Genomic DNA, 22,049 nt, shown 5'->3' with positions numbered 1-22,049 from the left:
TTGTGGAATTAGGAATCTCATCTAGACCTTAGCAAAATAAAAGAACTAAAGAACTTATTTAGTCAAGTCATTCCACCCTTTTTCATTCTTGAAACCCTATTACTCAATGAGTTCAAGCCCAACTAGTCCCAATTCAAATTGTAAATCAAGGAATGGATGTGTTCGCCATTAATCTCATGCCATTTGAGTTTGTCATATGTCATGATATGCCCAAGACCCTAGATAGGTTATGTTCCAAATTTCATATCAATGACCTCAATAGAATAGTTGAAGAGCACATAAAGATCTTTGAAGATTAATAGCTCATAATTGGAGAACAGAGCATCGGGATGCCACACATAAAATTTACCCCTATTCTCTAGGAGAAGAGTCCTTCTATTGGTTTATTAATTTTCCTGCAATATCTATAACCTCTTGGAAAATATTGAAAGATTCTTTGCTATCTAGATTTAGGATTCTTGTCAATCCCTTTGATTAATATAGACAATATACATTAAAATCAAGAGAGAAGACAATGAGATAATTATCTCATTCAATAATAAATTTCATAAGGCATAGACTTGGTTGCAAGATCCCTACATTTTACCTTATAGGAGATAAGATCACCCATCAAATTTACTATTTAGCCATGGACAACCTCGTGAGAAAAGACACTCTTGCTCCCTCTAATCTTATATGAGCTTATGAAGAAGCAATCAAAGTTAGTAGAGATTTAGGGCAATCTAGAGTAGATCTGGTTAATCATTTTGGTTTGCCTAGGAGAGTGAATCAAATCTAGGGTATCAATCAAGCTCGGCTACATCATACATTTGTGATGAATCCTATTGCAATCTTCTCCCAAGCTATTATTCTCCACCCGATAATGCCTATCTCTTAGGCATCCGCTTCATAGCCTATCTTTTTACAAAATATTGAGCCTAGTACCTCAAGATCACATGAGGATCGAGAAGAAACAAAGATGTTATCAAACCAAATGAGAAAAATCTCCACTGAAGTGACTCATCTCCAAAATTTAAACAATTATTTGCAAAATGCCCACAAAAATCAAGCATCTTAACAAGGTTACTAGCCAAGGCCTCAAAGAACTTGGAATACTCATCCCAATAATGGGGGAGTTCCTACTCCTTTTGATAACAATAATGTGTCAGATCCATGCCCCACAAATGGAGTTTACCTTGCAGAAGTAGCGATATCCATTTGGTGTTGATCGCATGACACAAATAAGCACCAATTGAATTGTAAGGAGTTTCAAGTAGCGGATAGCATATTTAAGAGGGAATTACAAAATATGGAAGTGTCGAGGTCTCTACATCTACTGGTTATGAGCTAGTGCCAAATAGTGGGTATGATACCACTTTAGTATTGGACAACTTTTTTTCCCATGCAAGGAGAAAATGTTCCAGAAAAAGAACTAGAATAAGTGCAGGCATATCAACAATTTTATGGTAATCAACAATAGAGTAGAGTGCCTTCTAATTTAAGAGCAATAAGCAAAAAGGTATTTTAACTTTTGTCCCTTCAAAAATTACTGAGTTTCCTTGGATCCAAATGCAAGTAACAACCCTGGTTTCCCTAAAACTTATACTCCTTGTAATGACTAGCATGATGTTGTGGCTGAATAAATTCAGTTTGAGTTGAAAAGAATGGGTCAGTTTGTTGTAGAGGAGTTCAAAAAAATGAAAGCACGTCTCTCGATCCTTGAATTATTGAAGGTCCCCCAAATGAGGAATTCTTTCTTTCAAATATGTGGGGAGTCAAACAAGCCAAATATGCTTGCTAGTGATGAGGCTCTTAAAGAGCCCTCAATAAAGTTTAAATAAAAGGGTTAGATATCCTAGATGGATACTCCAACTTCGTTCGCATAAAGGTTGAAATCTCTCCTTTTTTGCTAACATTAAAAATCTTTGGTAAAAACTTGTATAACTATACAATTGACTCTAGTGCCTCAACAAACATCATGTCGCTTGTAGTAAGTAAATCTTTAGGTCTTAATCTTGCAAAGTCCACCAAGAAAGTAACCCAACTAGACAAAACTGAGGTGGTAATCATACAAGAGTTTAACATTATTCATATGAAGCTAGCTTCTGACCCCTGCATTCAACAATACATTGATATATAGGCAGTTGATATACTTGAGGGATATGAAATGCCTCTCAGTCAAGATTGGTCTAAAATAGTGAACAAGTACATGGCAACCAATTTATTGCACATGACGTTACCCTAGAGAGGAGTTCCAAATCAAACAAAGATCAAAAGGGAACCAAGGATGAAACGGACCATTGCAAAGTACAATCGGGACAATGAAGTTTTGTTCTCAAAAGTTGATTTGGGTGTTTATTTCCCTATGACCTCTCATGAAATTTTGATGTTGTAAAAAGAATCAACTGAGGTGTTGTAAGCCTATGACGATGGTGAACCACATGTCGAACTCGGCCCAAAGTTGTCTATCATATCAGAAAAAGAAGAATATTCTCAAAAAATTTAAGACCACTTGGTGAGATGTATTACAGAAAACCTAAAAAGTGAAAAGGAGGTCAAGATAGAGGATTTCCTTCTCACTTCCTGGTTTGTAAACAATAATGCTCATTCAAAATCCATTTGCCTATGTTGTAAAGTGAAAATCAACTAAGTCATTTTTGAACATTTGGAGTCCTCCAAGTTTTTTCAAGGAGAAGAAAGAACTAAATAACAAAGGAAAGCCCATTGAACGAGTGCTAAATAAAAGTGAAAAAGCTAATCCCAAGGAGAAAAAAGTGCCAAAGGAAAAGATGCAAGGCAAAGGTGCAAAAAAAATGTGGACCCTTAAATTCGATGGTTCTAGATCCAAGCAAGGAGTAGGAGACAATTTTTAGCTGGTAAGTCTTAAAAATGAAACTTTTGTTTCAACATATAGGTTACAGTTTTCTTGTACCAATAATATAGTGGAATATGAATCTTTGGTACAAGATCTTCTCACTACCATAAAAAAAGTAGCTAAGAAAATTTTGGCCCTTGGGGATTCTATGTTGGTGGTGAAACAAATAAAAAGACAATATTCTTGTCGTGATAAAAGGTTGGGAATCTACCGCAACCAAGTGTCGGACTTGATCGAAGGCTTCAACATCTTCAATGTCCAAACCATTCCCAAAGCCTCAAATGAGATAACTAATGGCTTATCTCAACCCGCTAGTTCCCTACAATGTGCTTTGCCTAATGAATTACAAAACTTCATGGTAGAGCTAGTATCAGTACCATTCATCCTTGATAACGTTACACATTTCCAAGTTTTCAATGATAATAAGCATATAATGGATTTCCTCACCAACTTAGAAGTTTTTGCATCTCAAATTATAGATGAGGGAGACCCATAAGAAGTTGAAATAGACCCGGAGGGGGTCATGAATTTGAAAACTAAAACTATTCCCTAAGGAATGGTCTAATTAGAGAGAATCTTTGATTGGGATAATTTTCATTCCCCTAAGAGATACATGGACACAAAAGGGGGAAAATACATGACAAGATAAACCAGGGAGAAATTAACAAAGAAAAGGATGTTTTCAATCAGCAAGGCTTGTACTCCTGAAGAAAGGAAGAAAATAATTGATAACATGAAATAACATCTTGACATTATTGCCTAGACTTATGAGGATCTAAAGACATACGATACATCTATTATCACCCACATGATACCACTTAAGTCAAGGGTAAAACCCTTTAGATAGAGGCAAAGGCTCGTAAATTCCTTGGTAGAACCTTTGATCTACCAAGAAGTTAAGAAGTTGTTGGCTGCAAGAATAATCTTCCTTATAAGGAACTCAACTTGGGTGGCAAATTTGGTCCTAGTTTGAAAGAAAAATGGAGAAATCAAACTGTGTGGGCTTTTAGAACCTAAATAAAGCATTGGAGAAGGACAGCTATCCCCAACCTTCATTAAATGAGGTGTTGCAAGTAGAAAATAGTTCTCAAATGATGTCCTTCTTAGATTGTTATATTGGTTATAACTACGTAATGGTGGAGCAAGAAGACAAATTAAAAATTGCTTTTACCACTAAATAAGGGGTCTTTGCATACAAAAGAATACCTTTCAAGTTGATAATTGTTGGGGCTACTTTTCATAGGGCCATGGATGTAGTTTCCAAGGAACTAATCAGGAAGAATATTATCATCTATATTGATGTTTTGATGGTGTTTTCCAAGAAAAGAGAAGATCATGTTTCTGATTTAAGGAAGGTGTTCTAGAGATGTAGAGTATGGTGTCTCTCTGAATTCAAAGAAGTGTATGTTCAGAGTGACAGAGGGAAAATTGCTTGAGCAAATTGATTCTAAAAGGGTAGATGCCATCTTAAAGATGTAGCCCCCAACCAATAAGAGAGAGATAAGGTCTTACTTTTGTAAGATAAATTTTGTGAGAAAAATCATCACTAAGTTTGTTGAAATTGTTAAACCCCTCAATGCTATGTTAAAACAAGTTATGCAATGATTGAATGGATCGAGGAGGCGAAGTTAAAGCTTTTGCAAAAATTAAAAAGGCTATCTCGAAGGCACCTATTTTGGTAAGTCTAGACTATAATCTCCCATTTTTAATCTATTCTTTTGCATCTAAACATACATGTGTGACTATGTTAACCCAAAAAAGTAGGCTCAAGGATGAGAGGCCCATTATTTTTCATAAGTGCCTCATTAAAAAATTTATAGCTCAAATGCCCCAATGTAGAAAATCAAGCTTATGTGCACCTTAGAGTAGTGAAGAAATTCAAGCATTATGTTTTGAGGAGAAAAATTTATGCCATAGTGCCAATGTAGCCATGAAAATTCTCTTCATGGAGAATGAATTGGGAGAGAAAAGAGGAAAGTGAGTTACAAGCCTATAAGAACATGATTTGAAAATCCAAATCATGAGATTGGTGAGAGGATAAGAACTAACCCATTCTTTGGTAGATGTTGAACCCGGTTTGACCTCTTGTCAATACAATGTAGACATGATGTCATCTAATAAATGGTGCAGAGATATTGTTTATTACATGATTCATCAGCGGTGTCCTACTCAACTAAATGTAGTTCAAAAGCGATCCCTGAGGTCAAAAGGTGCAAGCTTCATGCTCAGGGGGTCCATGTTAGATAAGAGAAATCATGGAGTATACCTTTGCTTTGTAGGAAAGCAAAAGGTCACCCAAATATTAACACATTTCCATGAGAAAATTGGATCATGACATGGTTCTGGGTTGGATACAACTCAGCAGATCCTTAAAGCTTGCTATTACTAACCTATGTTATTCCATGACACATGCATGTAAGAAATTGTCATGTATGCTAGATTGTGACGGCTAGGGAAAGACATGCACCTGTGCCACTACAACTAGTGATTGTGGTACAACCCTTCGTCAAGTGGGGCCCAGACTTTATTGGTATGATCAATCCACAGTCATCATTGGGTCATAGGTACATTCTAACCACTATCAACCACTATACTTGATGGAAAAAAAACCTTAGCTCTAAAAAAATGCATTATAGAGATGGTTATCAAATTTCTTAAAGAGCATATTTTGACTAGATTTGATACTCTTTTAGTATTAGTTTGTCCTTCCTTTAGTATTAGTTATCACACTTAGATTTTCATCCAACTATTAACCCCAAGGAAAAGGAGTAGTTGTCTGCCAATAAAAAATTATTAATGGTAATAAAAAAACTCCTAGACAAAAATCCAAGAGAATAGCACTCTCGGCTTAAGTTTGCTTTGTACTCAGATAAGACTCGCATCAAAGGTTCCTTATAAACCTTCATATATCATCTAGTGTATGGTTGGACCGAAAATTTCCCATGAATTTGTGGATACCAACATTGCAATTTATGAAAGCTTTCTTAGATGTGGATGATAAAGTGGAAAACAAAATACATCACCTTTTGTCATTGGAAGAAAAAACAAGACTAGGCTATTGTCAACTTTGCAAAACATCAAGGGGTAGTTAAACACTGGTTCGATAAGTGAGCTCAGATTAAAACATTTCATATTTTTTATTTAATCCTTTGTTGGGACAAAGCCCATGAAAAATGGAGGAACATGAGAAGTTTGAAAAGTTATTGTTGGGACCATTTCAAATTGTTGAAATATTAGGAGATGACGCTTTTTATTTACAAACTCTAATAAGAGAGGTTTTACCATTACTAGTTAATGGTCAATTCTTAAAGCATTATTTTCAACGCAAGCAAATAAAATTTCAACAAAGCATTTAAGTTATGTAAATATTTATAAATGTTGAATAAATATGTGCATTTGTGTAAAGTTAGTGCCCAAATTTTGTGCAAGGTGGTTGAAGTTGCCATGACTATATTCATTAATATTTGAAAAAAAATTCAAATGTAATTTGCGACCCTTGGAGATAAATGAGCAAAACTAAAAATGGTTCATTGTCGTAGTTAGAAGTATTTACATCACAAAAGGAGGGGAGGAAGCAAAAAGAGGGAGAGTAGGCCAGTCTTCTTGTTGGTCATCCTTGAGTAGGGTCTTCGTCAGTGTCCTCGTTGTTGGTTTCTTCAACTGCAATCACCTCAGGGTGTAACATGGCATAAAACTCTTCATACCTGGCCACATAGTAAATGGGTTCTACCCTCATTACCTTTTGAAGAAATCAGTAGTTTGGGGAAGACCTTTCACGATTCTCCTCAATAATGGTGGTCTTGGAGTTTCACAAGAAGGGGAGCCATGGCACCACTTCATCTTTAACCACATAGGCCCTTGGGTCTATAGCATTGAGAATTCCCACCTCAAGCTCAACTACTCTACAATCTCTTCCAAACCACCCACGTAGTCTTCCCTGAAGAACACCTTAGTGAGCTTGATCATTTAAGTCCAAGAGAGAGGCAACAAAGTGGGATACAATGTTTGTATTCACTCAATACCCATCCTCAGCGACAAGGAAATCTATCCCCAATACCCATTTCACGGCATTGATGACTATATCATTTTTCATGATGGTCGTTATCTCTAAGCAAGAAACCGAGATCAAACCAGGAAAAGCCAACTTATTCTTATCAGTGGTAAGCCTAATGGGAGTGTCCATAATTATTAGCATATCTCTTGATGGGCCTTAAACTCTAAAATTAGAATGTCATGCTTACCAACCCACATTGGCTTTATAGCATATTCAAGCTAAAGTCACACGAGCGAGTTAGTTGTCCACCTAACAATAGAGTTAAGTAATCACCCCATAAGAACAAACCTTGATGTACTAAATTGGCGTTCAAAATACATCTGTACTCACTATGCATTTAATTTAAAAGTCACGACGACAACAAGGATTATGAGGCAAGTTCACTTCCTGGGGTAAGATTAGACATTAGGCATTAATACTTTAACTTATGACATGAGATTTTGAGTAAGATTAACTCTAATATTTGGTTTCTTTTCTAAGTAAAACCCATTTTAAAGAGTGTCTTGTCATAGCAAACGTAAATCTTGGTGAAATTCAATAATGATAGCAAATATTTAGTGCCTTACTAGGAAGAAATTTTGTAGAAGCATGTTTTCATTAAGTGAGAAATCTTAAGATTGCCCTTGCTACAACTTTGATCTCCAACCCAGTGACATGACTTCACTATCAACGTGTTGAAATATAAAGGCATAAGAATAGAAGAAAACTTCTAAATAACAAAGAAAAGAAACAAGAAAAGATAAAGTCAATTATGTTGGGTGACACAAACAACTCTATGAAGGCTATAGACGTTTGTCTAGTAGTAGAGCTATATTTGGCTAAAATCAAAGAGAGATCCTTGTCAGGGCTATGAATACCTCATTGGCAGCAAGGCTCAATCCCAGTTGGGATGAACCCACTTAAATAGCTTAATGAAAACACTACTTCTATTTTGTTCATTTGTAGAAAGGAGGGAAAAGAATTCATAATGCACACACCGAAATGACCTAAGGTTTCATTTGCTATTTTAGGATATTCTTATACAATGTGGGATCCTTAGAAAAGAAAATTCTCTATTGTTGTCAACCTTACTAGAATCTCTTTTCATAACTTAAAATAATGAACGTCGAATTTCTTTTCTTTTTGGGTGGCAATTTGTTGTATCTTTTTTTCACAACACACCCCATGTTTTTAATTTCCAGCAAAACAAATCAAGACCCCTTACTCATTCAACCAACTTTTGTATACTCGGTGGAAGTCTGCAGCTAATGGCTTACTTCTGCACTCACAAATACTAGTGCACTACTTAAAACATATGTCCTCGCACCAAGCCCGCGGTTGTCCTCACTAGGACACCATGAAACATCTTCAAATCTTGGTCTTACTCCAAGAAGCCTTCCGAATGACGAAGAATCAATAGAATAGAGTCTGAAATCTGAAATGCACCCAATGCCAAATGTGAAAGGCATTTTGATTTATGATGCTAATAATTGTTTATGCTTCTAATTTCTCATTCATGGGGATTGAAGAAGAGGATGAAGTGAAGCAATTGCATAAGAGCCTGAAGTAGAATGTTAAAGAGAGGAAAAGTCCCGCAGGAGGATCATCCGGCCCGATTGGTCGAAGTAATATATAAAAGGGAGAAATTGATAAAAGGCGCTGGCTTAAAGAGCACACACTAAGCTGACAGATTTCTTAGGTGGCTTTTGTGGGCCCATTCAATCCGTTTCCATTTCCGTTCCTCTAAACTGTCTCGTAAACAATCACAGTCAACAGTCAAATCACTGTTCCGTAAGCTGAACCAAATTCAAATCATCTTGCCGCACAGCGAAAGTTTGAATAGGTTAATAGAAATAAAGCCTCTCATTGGAATATGTTTGTTACAGCAAACGGAAGATATGGAGATCTTCGGGAGGCAGTCGCACTATGTCCACATATGTAACAAACAGGTTTCCAACCATTTAGCTTTCATTTGCCAGGGTACATCCAGCCTGTGGTGAAATGGGAGCTTTCAGATACAGTTTTGGAAATACTCTGATATGCATGTATGCAAAATGTGGAGGTATAGACAATACATTTGAACTGTTTGGCCGAATGCCTTAAAAGAAATGTGGTCTCATGGAATGCCATGATATACGTAAAATGGATTTGTTGAAAAGGCTTCAGGAATTTTCAAGAAAATGCAATTTGCAGGTGTAAAGCCAACATCGCAACCTTTGCAAGTAGCCTCCCTGTATGTGCCAAAACGGGAGCTTGGAAATAGGGCATGCAATCCATCAAGCGGTGAAGGATGGGAATTTTCTCAGATGTTGTAGTTGCAACTAATCAGGTAGACATGTATGCAAAATGTGGAGGCGTGAACCATTTGACAGAATACCTAAAATAAATATGGTCTCATGAATTGCCATGACTGCAGGATACAAAGCATAGATAATTTTAACAGAGTTCCTCGAAGAAATGTATTCTCATGTAATGCCTTGATTGCAGATTATTCACAAAGTCATTTTTAAAAAAAAACTCTTTAGTAACTTTCTTGAGCAAATGCGATTGGCAGATGTAAAGATAGACCCTGAAACCTTTGCCAGCATCCTCTAGCCTATGTGGAAATAGAATCTTTGGAATATGGTATGGACATCCATCAATGCATAAAGGATAGAGCAATTATGTCAGCTGTTGTAGTTGAACTGCTCCGGTAGACATGTATGCAAAGTACAGACAATGGGTGTGAATTGTTTTGAAACCACATATTTTTACTCATTTACAAACAATTCTATATCTTTGTTTTATTGTTTATTTATCCAAAATTTTAGCACTCTTTTGCTTGTTGTTATCCATCTTTAAAAAAATAAAATTGCATGTAATAATGACATGGTTGCATTCTAAAGGTGTGCCAACACCTGGACTTGTTCCTCTTACTTGCAACTTTAAGTTTTTTCAATAGGACAATCTAATTATTTCATTCGTCAACTTATCTATTTTCCACCTTTCCTTCTTATTACCTTTATTTATTTATTTAAACAATATTGTCATTCATGAATTTAGTAAATCAACCAGATTTTTGTTTCATTGAGGTCATCCACAAAATCATATAATTGGGTTTAGTCATCATTAATGCTAGACCCACTCCAATGAAGGTTCAAGGTAAGGAGATTTTTTCTAGTATTCTTGATATACTTACCAAAAATAGGGAGCTTAATCATATGTGCATCCATATTTGGAGGAGGTAAATGTTTTCTTGATTTATTTTGTATGGTTATGGATTATTCTTTCTACTAATCAAATATATACTCTTGGAACTCTTTCTCTCTTTTTGTCATGGTTTCTTTATCTAGATTCATTCCTTTCTCCATCATTAGATCTTGACAACTAAACATCTAATAAGTCACTCCCTATAAATACATACAAAATTGCTTCTTGATCTTGCTTTCTCTAGCCCAATTAAGGATTCACTACTTATATGGACTCTTCTTTATTTTGACAACATGGAAGGTGAATGTTAGTCAATGAGGTTCATCTTCTCATAGTTCTCTTTAGCTTGTGGAATGTGTTGGCTGATAACACATCATTAGTAATTGAATTAACTTTAATTTTATTTGAGTTATTTTCTCCCTCAACTTAGGAATTGTTCTCATCTATCATCTCCAAAGGTTCTTTGGAAAACCCTAAATTTTTGGTGACTTCTTTTATTTTATTACTAAATTTTATCTCAAATTCCTTACCATTAAAAAAATATATGCTCCTCTCTTATTTACTTCATATTATTCCTAATAACAACCACATCTATAGTATCCCTACAAATAAGTTCAAACTGCTCTAAGTTCATTCCTGCCTTATATTGTTTCAACTTCCTTATTATTTAAGTTATATTTATCTCTATAGTTCTAATTTATGTTATAAACTACTCTATTCATGAATTTCGTGTTGATTAAGGATCTACTTTTCTCAATACTATGGTTTTTATCAACTACACCCCTCTTGATACACTCACTAGATGCTTCTCACATTTTTCTAACCTTTTTTCATTTTCTTTCCTCTCAATCCTAGAATTATTTCAACATTTTTTCTTCTCCCCTTTTCTTTTTTATAATGATCATTAAATTATTTTCAAAACCTATTTGATATCACTATATATATATATATATATATATATATATATATATATATATATATATATATATATATATATATATATATATATATATATATATATATATATATATATATATATATATATATATATATATATATATATATATATATATATATATATATATATATATATATATATATATATATATAATTTATCCATCCTTAACTGCATTCTCTTTAATAACTTAAGTTATCAAGTGCAATATTTGGGACATCTAATGCTACCACAACTTGATTTTTAATACCTATGATTATCTTTCTCTTGTTCTATATTTTAACAGAGTAATTTTACAATATTTACCTTCTAACTTACACTTGTGGGTTTTCATCATTAGTCTCCATTAGGTCACTCTTTATTTTTCAACTTAATATGAATAGGTTTAACTACCCTTCAAAAAGTTTAGAAATGAATTGATAGTCCGACATCATGGCTTGGTCTAAAAGCCTTCTTCAACCCTAATTTGTTGCATAGGACTAAGTACATGGAAAAACATATTAGTAGCAATCTAGATCATTAATGAGGGTGGTCCTTGCTAGACAATCTCTAAGAATTCAAGGTAGATTAACTCTTTATCTAAGGCTAATTGTAAAGCTATTTGTGTTATAGGAGTTCAAAAATGGATATATTTTTCTTCTAAAGGTGTGGATAGATGTTGGTTAGATAAGCATATAGGTTACATAGATATGGAGACCTTTTGATTGGTCACTCTTTTTATTTTTGAAAGGAATTTATTGGTAAAACATTGCTTGAATAGGGAGGTTTTAAAATTTAATCACATCAAAAAGCACTTTCCCACTTGCTTTGGGTGGTATGTGCATGTAAGACATGTCATGTTGCGACTAATCCAAGAAAGAGACTAGGTGACATATAGGAAAATATTACTATAAACATATGGCATTGGCTTGGTCATTAAAGTATTATCTTGTGGTGGGTTTTAATTAGTTGGTAGAACTTAAATAGAAGTATAAATTGCATTAAGTAGTTCTGCAATAAGGTTTAGGATTACCAAATGCAAAGTTGTATAAATAAAATTAGAGTTTAAAAGGAAAAGATGTAAAGAGGAGCAATGATCAAGAAAAGGGATACCCAATAGTGCTGGAAGAAGAAGTAGGATTAGGGTGAGGGAAAATCTAATACCACTAAATAATATGGATAAAATTATTAAGGAAAGGGATTAGGGATTAGAGATATAGAGTGCCAAATGCACTTTTTGGTAAAGGAAAATATAATATTCCAAAAGTTTATGGCTTAAGAGAAATGGGTTAGGAATAATTAATGTAGTATGTATAATGCTCTAGAAGAAAAAAGAGCAACATATATAGAGTGGAAGACTTTCAAGGTTCAAATATTGTTTTTTTCACATACCTTATAACTTTTGGGTATGATGGTATGAGTAATCTTTCATGCCTGGCTCCCACAAGGAGTGGGGTGAGGGAAATGAGTGGGGAAATTAATAAAAGACAAAGATTTTGAGACTTAAAGAAAAAGTGAATCCTCAAATTACAAATTGGGGATAGTGAATAGTCAATGCTAAATGAGAGGAAGCACGGAAAAGGTAAGTGGAGAAGTAAGGTTCATGGATTAGTCTTATCACTTAAGAATAATATGATTATACGAAGACCTAAAATCCTAGGACCAAAGGCAAACATAGAGTAAGAAATAGAAACATGGAGAAAAACATGATAATACCTAGGTAATAAGAAGTCTCATTAACTTAGACAAAACTAGAAATGTTAAGTTTCAATCCTGAATGGATGGAAAGAATATTAGCAAGAAAAAACCTATAAACCCAACAAATGCTAGAAATAGACACTATCACCCCTAACACTTAGAAGTTTTCCTAGTTTGAGATATTTAGGTACATAACAAGTATAACAAAAGTTAAAAACAATACAACAAGAACATTTTTTAATAAGGGGTTCCATTGAAGGAATTCTTGGATTGGTTAGAGGTGGTGGCCAAAACATGGCTATATTAAGAAAGGAAGCACTAGACTTAGATAAATTTGCATTTACTAATATAGGTCCCAACTTTTCCTAGAAAGGGGCAAGACAAAGATATTGCATACCAATTATTTTTGTAAGTGCAGTTAGAATAAGCATAAGCACTTTTGGCATGCTTAACATTAATATAAATTAATTTATTATTTTTAGTCAATTCCTTTTACCAACTTAGGAAGGATGAAGGAATGTTTCCCTACATAGTTATGCCAATAAATAAAGAACACAAAGGCTCTTTGAAACTGTCATATGTATGACTATTAAATTTATAATATTGTTTTCTAATTATTAAAGCCCCTCTCAAAATGCTCCACTATTTTATTAATTATTATATTTATTTCTAAGAAAAATCCTAACATGTAGTTTTAGTAAACAACTTTATGGTTTATGGTTTTAATAGTTTTTTTCTTGTTTATTATTTCTTGACGATGGAGTACAATATGAGTTGAATGATTGACTTGTAGGTATATAAGTTTCATGATTGACTTTTGGGTATTGTTATGTTACAAAAATAACTTTGGAATTTGAATTTTGGTAACACTCCTATATAAAATTACTTTGAGATTTGTATTATATCAACTTTGTCGTTGAATAACATAATTGGCTTTTCCTAGAGTTTGGCTATCTTCTCACAAAAGTGTTTTTGTTTTTGTGGCATAGATCATCTTTTCATGGTATGATATTCTTTGTGTAATAAAATTCCTATAAGTATAGGATCATTTTTATTGCATGTCTCTTGTTAAGGCCTAACATACAAATTAATTTCTCCACCATTTGTTTCTTTCATAGTATCAAATAGTAATCACCTTAGGTTCTTCATGTTAATGGTAGGAATTTTTGTACCAACCTTAGATTGAGAGAAATTTTTAGCAAAGGGAATCTTGATGTGGAAAAAATGGAAAGCATGTCAAGGATAAACATAGAGAAGTTCATGGTTGCTTAATTTTATCTTTCTAGTTAGATTGCTTAACATGTCTGTCTTCGATCAAATTCTTAATCTAAATGAGATTTGGTTGGGAAATGAAAATGAAACAACAAATTGGTTGATTTACATATATAGAGAACAATAAGAACTCCAATGGGGACAAGCACACGTCAATCGTTGAAACGCCTAAAAAAGCCAACACTACCTATTTATAACTAGCATAATCTTTAGTGCACTTTCATAGAATAATAATCTCACTCAAAGCTTACGAATGAGATTTCAAAGTTGCAAGATTTCAACTATTCAAGTTTGTGTTTTTTATAGTTATTTGTTATGGTTTTAAGCGTAACAATTTTAGTTTATTGTTGGTATAGTTGTTGATGTTTTTTATGTTATTCAGGTAATATATTTTGATGTATTTCAAACCCATTGAATATAAGAAAAAATGATCTAGAGTTTATCATTCATTTATTGGCTTTATTTGCTTTCTAAAATATCAATATTGAAGCAAAAAATTATGGATAATCTAGGATTGTAATATTCTATTTAAAAATCATAAATCAAAAATTTATTTGTCAATTTTTTATTGAGGTTAATGCACATTTGAGGAAATGTAATCATCCAAAACTCCCATTCGACACAGGTTGGGAGGATGCAAAGTCTGTGTTTAAATCTGTGCATTTGGTTGAAAGTGTCTAAATCCTTTTCAGCAAATGCATTTTATACGTATCCTGCAATTGTAACATTCCATGAGACCAAATTTCTTTAAGGCATCCAGTCAAATAGTTACGTGCTTCCACATTCTACATACATGTCTGCAGAGCATTTTCGACTGTAATATATGACAGATCTCCCTTCCAGTATGCTTCGATGTTTTTTATGTTATTCAGGTAATATATTTTGATGTATTTCAAACCCATTGAATATAAGAAAAAATGATTTGGAGTTTATCTTTCATTTATTGGCTTTATTTGCTTTCTAAAATATCAATATTTAAGCAAAAAATTATGGATAATCTAGGATTGTAATATTCTATTTAAAAATCATAAATCAAAAATTTATTTGTCAATTTTTTATTGAGGTTAATGCACATTTGAGGAAATGTAATCATCCAAAACTCCCATTCGACACAGGTTGGGAGGATGCAAAGTCTGTGTTTAAATCTGTGCATTTGGTTGAAAGTGTCTAGATCCTTTTCAGCAAATGCATTTTATACGTATCCTGCAATTGTAACATTCCATGAGACCAAATTTCTTTAAGGCATCCAGTCAAATAGTTACGTGCTTCCACATTCTACATACATGTCTGCAGAGCATTTTCGACTGTAATATATGACAGATCTCCCTTCCAGTATGCTTCGATGTTTTTTATGTTATTCAGGTAATATATTTTGATGTATTTCAAACCCATTGAATATAAGAAAAAATGATTTGGAGTTTATCTTTCATTTATTGGCTTTATTTGCTTTCTAAAATATCAATATTTAAGCAAAAAATTATGGATAATCTAGGATTGTAATATTCTATTTAAAAATCATAAATCAAAAATTTATTTGTCAATTTTTTATTGAGGTTAATGCACATTTGAGGAAATGTAATCATCCAAAACTCCCATTCGACACAGGTTGGGAGGATGCAAAGTCTGTGTTTAAATCTGTGCATTTGGTTGAAAGTGTCTAAATCCTTTTCAGCAAATGCATTTTATACGTATCCTGCAATTGTAACATTCCATGAGACCAAATTTCTTTAAGGCATCCAGTCAAATAGTTACGTGCTTCCACATTCTACATACATGTCTGCAGAGCATTTTCGACTGTAATATATGACAGATCTCCCTTCCAGTATGCTTCGATGTTTTTTATGTTATTCAGGTAATATATTTTGATGTATTTCAAACCCATTGAATATAAGAAAAAATGATTTGGAGTTTATCTTTCATTTATTGGCTTTATTTGCTTTCTAAAATATCAATATTTAAGCAAAAAATTATGGATAATCTAGGATTGTAATATTCTATTTAAAAATCATAAATCAAAAATTTATTTGTCAATTTTTTATTGAGGTTAATGCACATTTGAGGAAATGTAATCATCCAAAACTCCCATTCGACACAGGTTGGGAGGATGCAAAGTCTGTGTTTAAATCTGTGCATTTGGTTGAAAGTGTCTAAATCCTTTTCAGCAAATGCATTTTATACGTATCCTGCAATTGTAACATTCCATGAGACCAAATTTCTTTAAGGCATCCAGTCAAATAGTTACGTGCTTCCACATTCTACATACATGTCTGCAGAGCATTTTCGACTGTAATATATGACAGATCTCCCTTCCATTATGCTTCGATGAGTGTCCATACCCCATTTGTGCTTCTGTTCTGCTTCAGATACCTTGCAACGTCTTGTTTTACGTTATCCACTGGGCTTCTGAGCGGGAACAATTCTAATTTGAAATTAACGGCAATGACTTTCAACTTGAACGGAAACGAACGCTGGCGACAGGAATGGGCCGACACATCTGCCACGTAAGTGGCTTACTGTGTGCTGTTTAAGGCTGGCCTCCAAAACCAAGACCGATGTTGCACGAGAGATGCTGCAAAGTGCAGACTATCTTCCACTTATTAAGGGTAATCACGATACCCGTGCATAGAATGAAGTCGATCATATAGAAAGGAAAGTCTCACAATATTGTTAGCATAATTGTTTCTTTCATGTTGAAAATTGCGATATCCTATGATTTTAACACAAAAGATTATACATGTTTTAGTGTTAAGTCTTGTCGCATGTTATAGGATTCATTTTAGTCTAATATATAGCCTTTCTCCCAACCATTGTGCTAACATTTTATGTTTTTCCATTTATTTGTGTTTCATGTGGTATTTACATTAATTTTGCAATTCATGTCATTTTTGGTAATTTTATATTATGTTTGTTCTTGAACAAATGTGTGCTTGCATAAATTTTAATGTGGCCATAATTTCGTTTCATGGTACTCTACTGTTATGTCTAGTAAATAATGGCTACATCTTTCCAACTTCCTCTTAGGTGTGACCATCACTCATCTAGGTCTCATTGAATTTACATTAGTCCTTTCTCGGTTTCACTCCAAAATAGTAAAGCTAACACTCAACACATCCTCCATTGCTATCACTAGGGAATTTCAAAGGGATTTGTGGTTTTAATTATTGAACTAGTTTATGGATGCTAACACTCAACACATTCTCATTCAATTTGTGATTTTACAACTCTTGCAACACTATTGCTCTTGTAAACATTGTTATTTATTTTACTACACATTCTCCATTGCTATCACCTTTAAGCTTTTAGGTTTTTTCTAATATTTTACATTTCTATTTACCAGGTTTTCTTGGAGTGGAGACACATCCTCTTGAGTAAAGACCACTTCATCCATTTTTGAAGGCCTCTCTTTATGAGCTTCTTAAGCTAATTTCTATTGTAAATTTATAAGCATTTGGATACTCTTGTGGGATTTAATGTGTTTGCCAAAAAAAATTATTAAAAAAAAATCAAAATAAAATTCTCTATACAATTTGCATTGTGATTTCAAAGTTTTCTTCTTGTCATCACCAAATATCTCATCTTCAAAATCTCCCTTCCTTACACATTAGAAAACCAGTATTCTCATAGACCTGGTTTGTTCCTATTCATGGTCATTAGTGATGATATTTAATTATAGACACATTTAAGATTAACCAAACATGCAAGTTATCTATTTGACTACTCATGGAGGTTGTAAGACCAAAATATGGACTTGATGATGTTGCAAAACTCTTTAAATCATGACCACCTTTATTTTTCTCTCAAATGTAATATGGGCTTAGTGGTTTTGTGTCCTTAAACCGCTCTCACTTGATTTAAAATAAATCGTGTTAAAATCATATTTTTTAATTAATAATGGGCAAATATCATGGTTTGAAAGGGCCTTGAACCTTTTACATTGCCAATGCAACAATTACCAACAAATTCATTCAACAACATAGTTGCAACCTACTTGTCATTGGAGAACAACCAACACCAACCTACATTATGCCTAACCTAATCCTTGCAATCCATACACCCCTAACATGAGGATGGGATTTTGAAACAAATGCAAAGACACGCCAATATCTAAATCCATTAATCGTGGAGAGAGAAAGAAGTCCTCAATTGATGCCTCACCCAAAGTCATCCCATGCAGTGAGGAAGAATGCCTACCCAAATATGGTGCATCATACAAAATCTATAGATAGTGTAGGGCCAAGAATCCCCCCACAATCCAACAAGAAGACAACAAAATTAGACAAGCCTAAACTACTTCAATAGGTGGCTTAAGAAGAAATAATAAAATTGATTTAGCCACACTAGCCCCATGGGAAGCCACCTCAAAAAGAGCCTCCAAGATCACATCATGATCCATTGGGGAGGTGTAGGACAAGGACACTCATTAACTAGAGAGTTGGAAATAATAGAAACACTCATACTCATATGATTAGGGAAGGCATTCCGCCACCATGTAGCTAAACCCAAACTCTATGGCAAGAACATGGATAATCAAAAGTAAGATGTTTGATAGGAAAGCATCATTTAATAGAAAGGTATCCCCTCAAAATCAAGTAGCTCAATCCGCTACCTATCCTCTACCATCAAGACAACACCCCCTTGAAGAGCATTGGAAATGTCAATATCCACCAAAGTGCATGCAAAGGTACAGTGTCCAATGTTGGACATGGTTGAATCCACCTTCAAAAAATGACCAATAGCATTCCCAATATAGTCAAAGAAAGAGAGTTCTTAGAATTAGAGTGTGATTAAGCAACCTCACCTAAATTGACATAATATTGAGAGATTCACTTATAGGGTTCAAAGAAGAAACCATGATTTGAGATAGGGAATGTTTGTCCCACATCCACAACCTACCATCCAACACCAACCCCATGTCCTTTGGAGTTTGAAAGCTTATGATAAAAATTTAATTTAATTTTTTTTAAAGAAAACAAGCACAACAAAAAAGCTCAATTGTGCCTTTGATGAGAGGACTCCAAGATTCAAAAACCCACTTATGCAAGTTTAGGAGAAATATCATAATTAATTAAATCTACAAATCGAGCTTAGATGAGCATAAAAAATTTCATTGTCAATCACATCCTACCCACAAACCGCAATGAAGGAATGTGAACACAAAAGAAGTTGAGTTTTTTCACGTTGAGAAAGGTAGGAAAACCACAAGGGGTCAAACCAACCATGGTCACATAGGATAGACCAATATTCACCCCACCTGCATGAACAACCAATAGAACCTAACTAGGAGAAGACATAGTAATATTATCCATGACACCGCCATTGACATGACCATTTGAGCCAAATGCAAGAAAGCTCACAACACCATTGATCCCAAGAGCATCACTGGGAACAAGAGTGAAATGTTTGATAGTGGGTGAAGTGGCATTCGTAACCACACATCCTCTAGAGGCCCATGATGGAGAACCTTTGTCAAAAATAGTGGTAGGGTTTCAAAAACAAATGTGGGGGGAATTTTGAAAGGGTAAATAGTAAGTCCTTAAAAGTTAATTGTGTACTTTTCCTTAAAATCATATCATTGTATTTATATAGGATGCTAGATATTTTCTTTGTTTTTGATGTATTTCCATCTTCCATATGTACAAGTAGTGTAAATAAAATACAACTCTTGTATTTCTTTGTTGACTTCAAACAACAACAAAATTGTGTAAACCACATCACAAATGCACTAAAGTTTGATAAGTGCAAATTCATTCTCTCTAAATTGCTAATATGATTTTCTAGTCTTTGTTTCAAAACTCTTATTTTACTAATTACAATCATCATGACATTCTATCAATAATTGAATTATCATTCTCATTGCCATTCACTAATATTGTTTTCTCTATAATCAAAAAATATATATAATAGCTTGTATCTTATTTGTTTTTCTTAGATTAGATTGCCAAGTTAGCCTAGTTAGAATGCTATATATCTCTTTGTAAAAACCTTAGCTCTTTGTAGTGAAAAACATAATAAGTGGATCCAAACTAGGCCAATATTGAAGGGAAACTTGCAATATTAGAAAAAAAACATACATATGAAAAAGTAGGATGAGTTCAACATTGCGCAAGTTCATCATTAGTGTGCATCTATTTATAAAACATATTTTAGGCATGCTCCTTTGTACTACGCAACATTTCTCATGACTTGATGAATCTTCACCATTTTTTGTCATCCAAGCTTTGATCTTCACTTTACCAATTATGTTGCAAAACTCATTTCATTGGCCCTACAAAGACACTAAAATGAGACAACACAAAACAACATAGATGACCATAACAAGGTTTCAAACATGACTTGTGATTTGAAGAAACATTGATAACTTAGCTTGAAATGTAACATGATATGAAACTTTTTCATGGGTACGTGTCGCCAATGGCTACTACAAGGTGCCCACCCAAAGAGCCAATGGGAGTAGAACATGTGATTTTAGTGTGAACAAAATAACTCATAGTTCCTTATTGCTTATGCAAAATTCCATGAGCTACTAATCGTTTATTTGCTAGAAAGAAGAACTATCATTATCTCAATGTTTTAAAGTTCAAATCTTCCCATATTGCAAGATCTTTAACATGATCAAATGATGTAAGTATTAAGCAAGTGAAATGAACAGCCAATTCCTAATTTCCTAGAGTTGCAAACTTAAAAAAGAAAAAGAAAGGAAGAACAATGAAGAACTATTTTTTTTTAAAAAAACACACAATCTCCATTATGTACAAAAGAATTACACTCCATATGGGGCAGCCCAAAATGTATGGAACAAAACAATCTATTCTACCCAGCCAATAAATATTCAACATATTCACAAAGACTCTATGCATAAAACACATCCCCTTGTTTCAACCCAACTATACCTATGAACGCCTTTTTCAACCTTGATTTTTTAGTTTCAACTTGAGTTCTAAATTTGGCAAAGGCTTCAACCCCCTTCAAAAAAATGTATATTTCTTAGTGTTTTCTAATATTCTCATAGAAAGAGAACTAGAAACCTATATGAGTCACTTATTTGTAAACAAAGATCCAAGATCTCATTACATTTTGACTTCAATTTATGTGTCTACTAATAACTTGGTCGTTTCTAAAATGTCACTATATGCCAATCATACATCACTAACAATCTAACATAACTGACATGAAATATGTCTAATCATTAATTCACGTCAATCTATCGAACTATATCTAAGGAACTTTGTTCAAGCAAAATAGAGTTTTATCCCGCTCTTCCGAGCTTCAGTCATATTGCATTCTAAGAATATTCAAGTAAAAATAAAGTTCTCTCCCATCTCTTGTAAGCTTCAATTTTAGAAATGACCAAGGAACTCAAATGTTCGAGTAAATATAAAGTCATCTCTCCCCTTATCTAAGCTTCCAATTTACTGATCAATTGTATTTCATGATTCAAACTAACCTTGTTAGTCAAACTGCTTTGGAGGGTTTCAACATAAATCACAATGATCACTTATAAGAAATTTCATTGCTCAAACAAAAACTAGCAATTTCATCAATATATATAAAACCTTCATCAACCCATATAGCACACGTGGTAACAACTTACGTGCACAACAAACATTCATTATTATCATTATGATTGGTAATTGCCCTAAACACGTTATCAACTAGTGATGAGGAAAAATGAAAGTTACATTTCCTTTAGCTAGATTAACAATCAGAGCGTAAAAAAATAGTATCATTTCAAAATGGACTCAATTCAAGAGCCCAGTTGCTTCCATAGACAAGTTTGACAACCTTACAAAATGTTTCCTTTTTTGTCCCCTTTTATAATTTGTCAAATACTCATGTTTTTTGTCCTGGATTTCAAGTCACAGTCCTAGTTAATACGCGGTTTGTCAAATCCAAAGCTGAATCCAGCTCTCAACTCTATGGAGAAATTAGCAAGTAATTAGAGACAGCATATTTTCTGATAGGGGATGAAAAGAGGATCCTTGTTTGACGGCTGTCCGTATGAAATGCCTTGTTAACTCAGCACATTAAGATGGGTTACTAGAACTGGAAAGAAGTCGAAATTTTAGTTA

The sequence above is a fragment of the Cryptomeria japonica genome, chromosome 8 (assembly GCF_030272615.1).
Source record: "Cryptomeria japonica chromosome 8, Sugi_1.0, whole genome shotgun sequence".
NCBI lineage: Eukaryota > Viridiplantae > Streptophyta > Pinopsida > Cupressales > Cupressaceae > Cryptomeria > Cryptomeria japonica.
Note: the sequence above shows the minus strand (reverse complement) of the source record.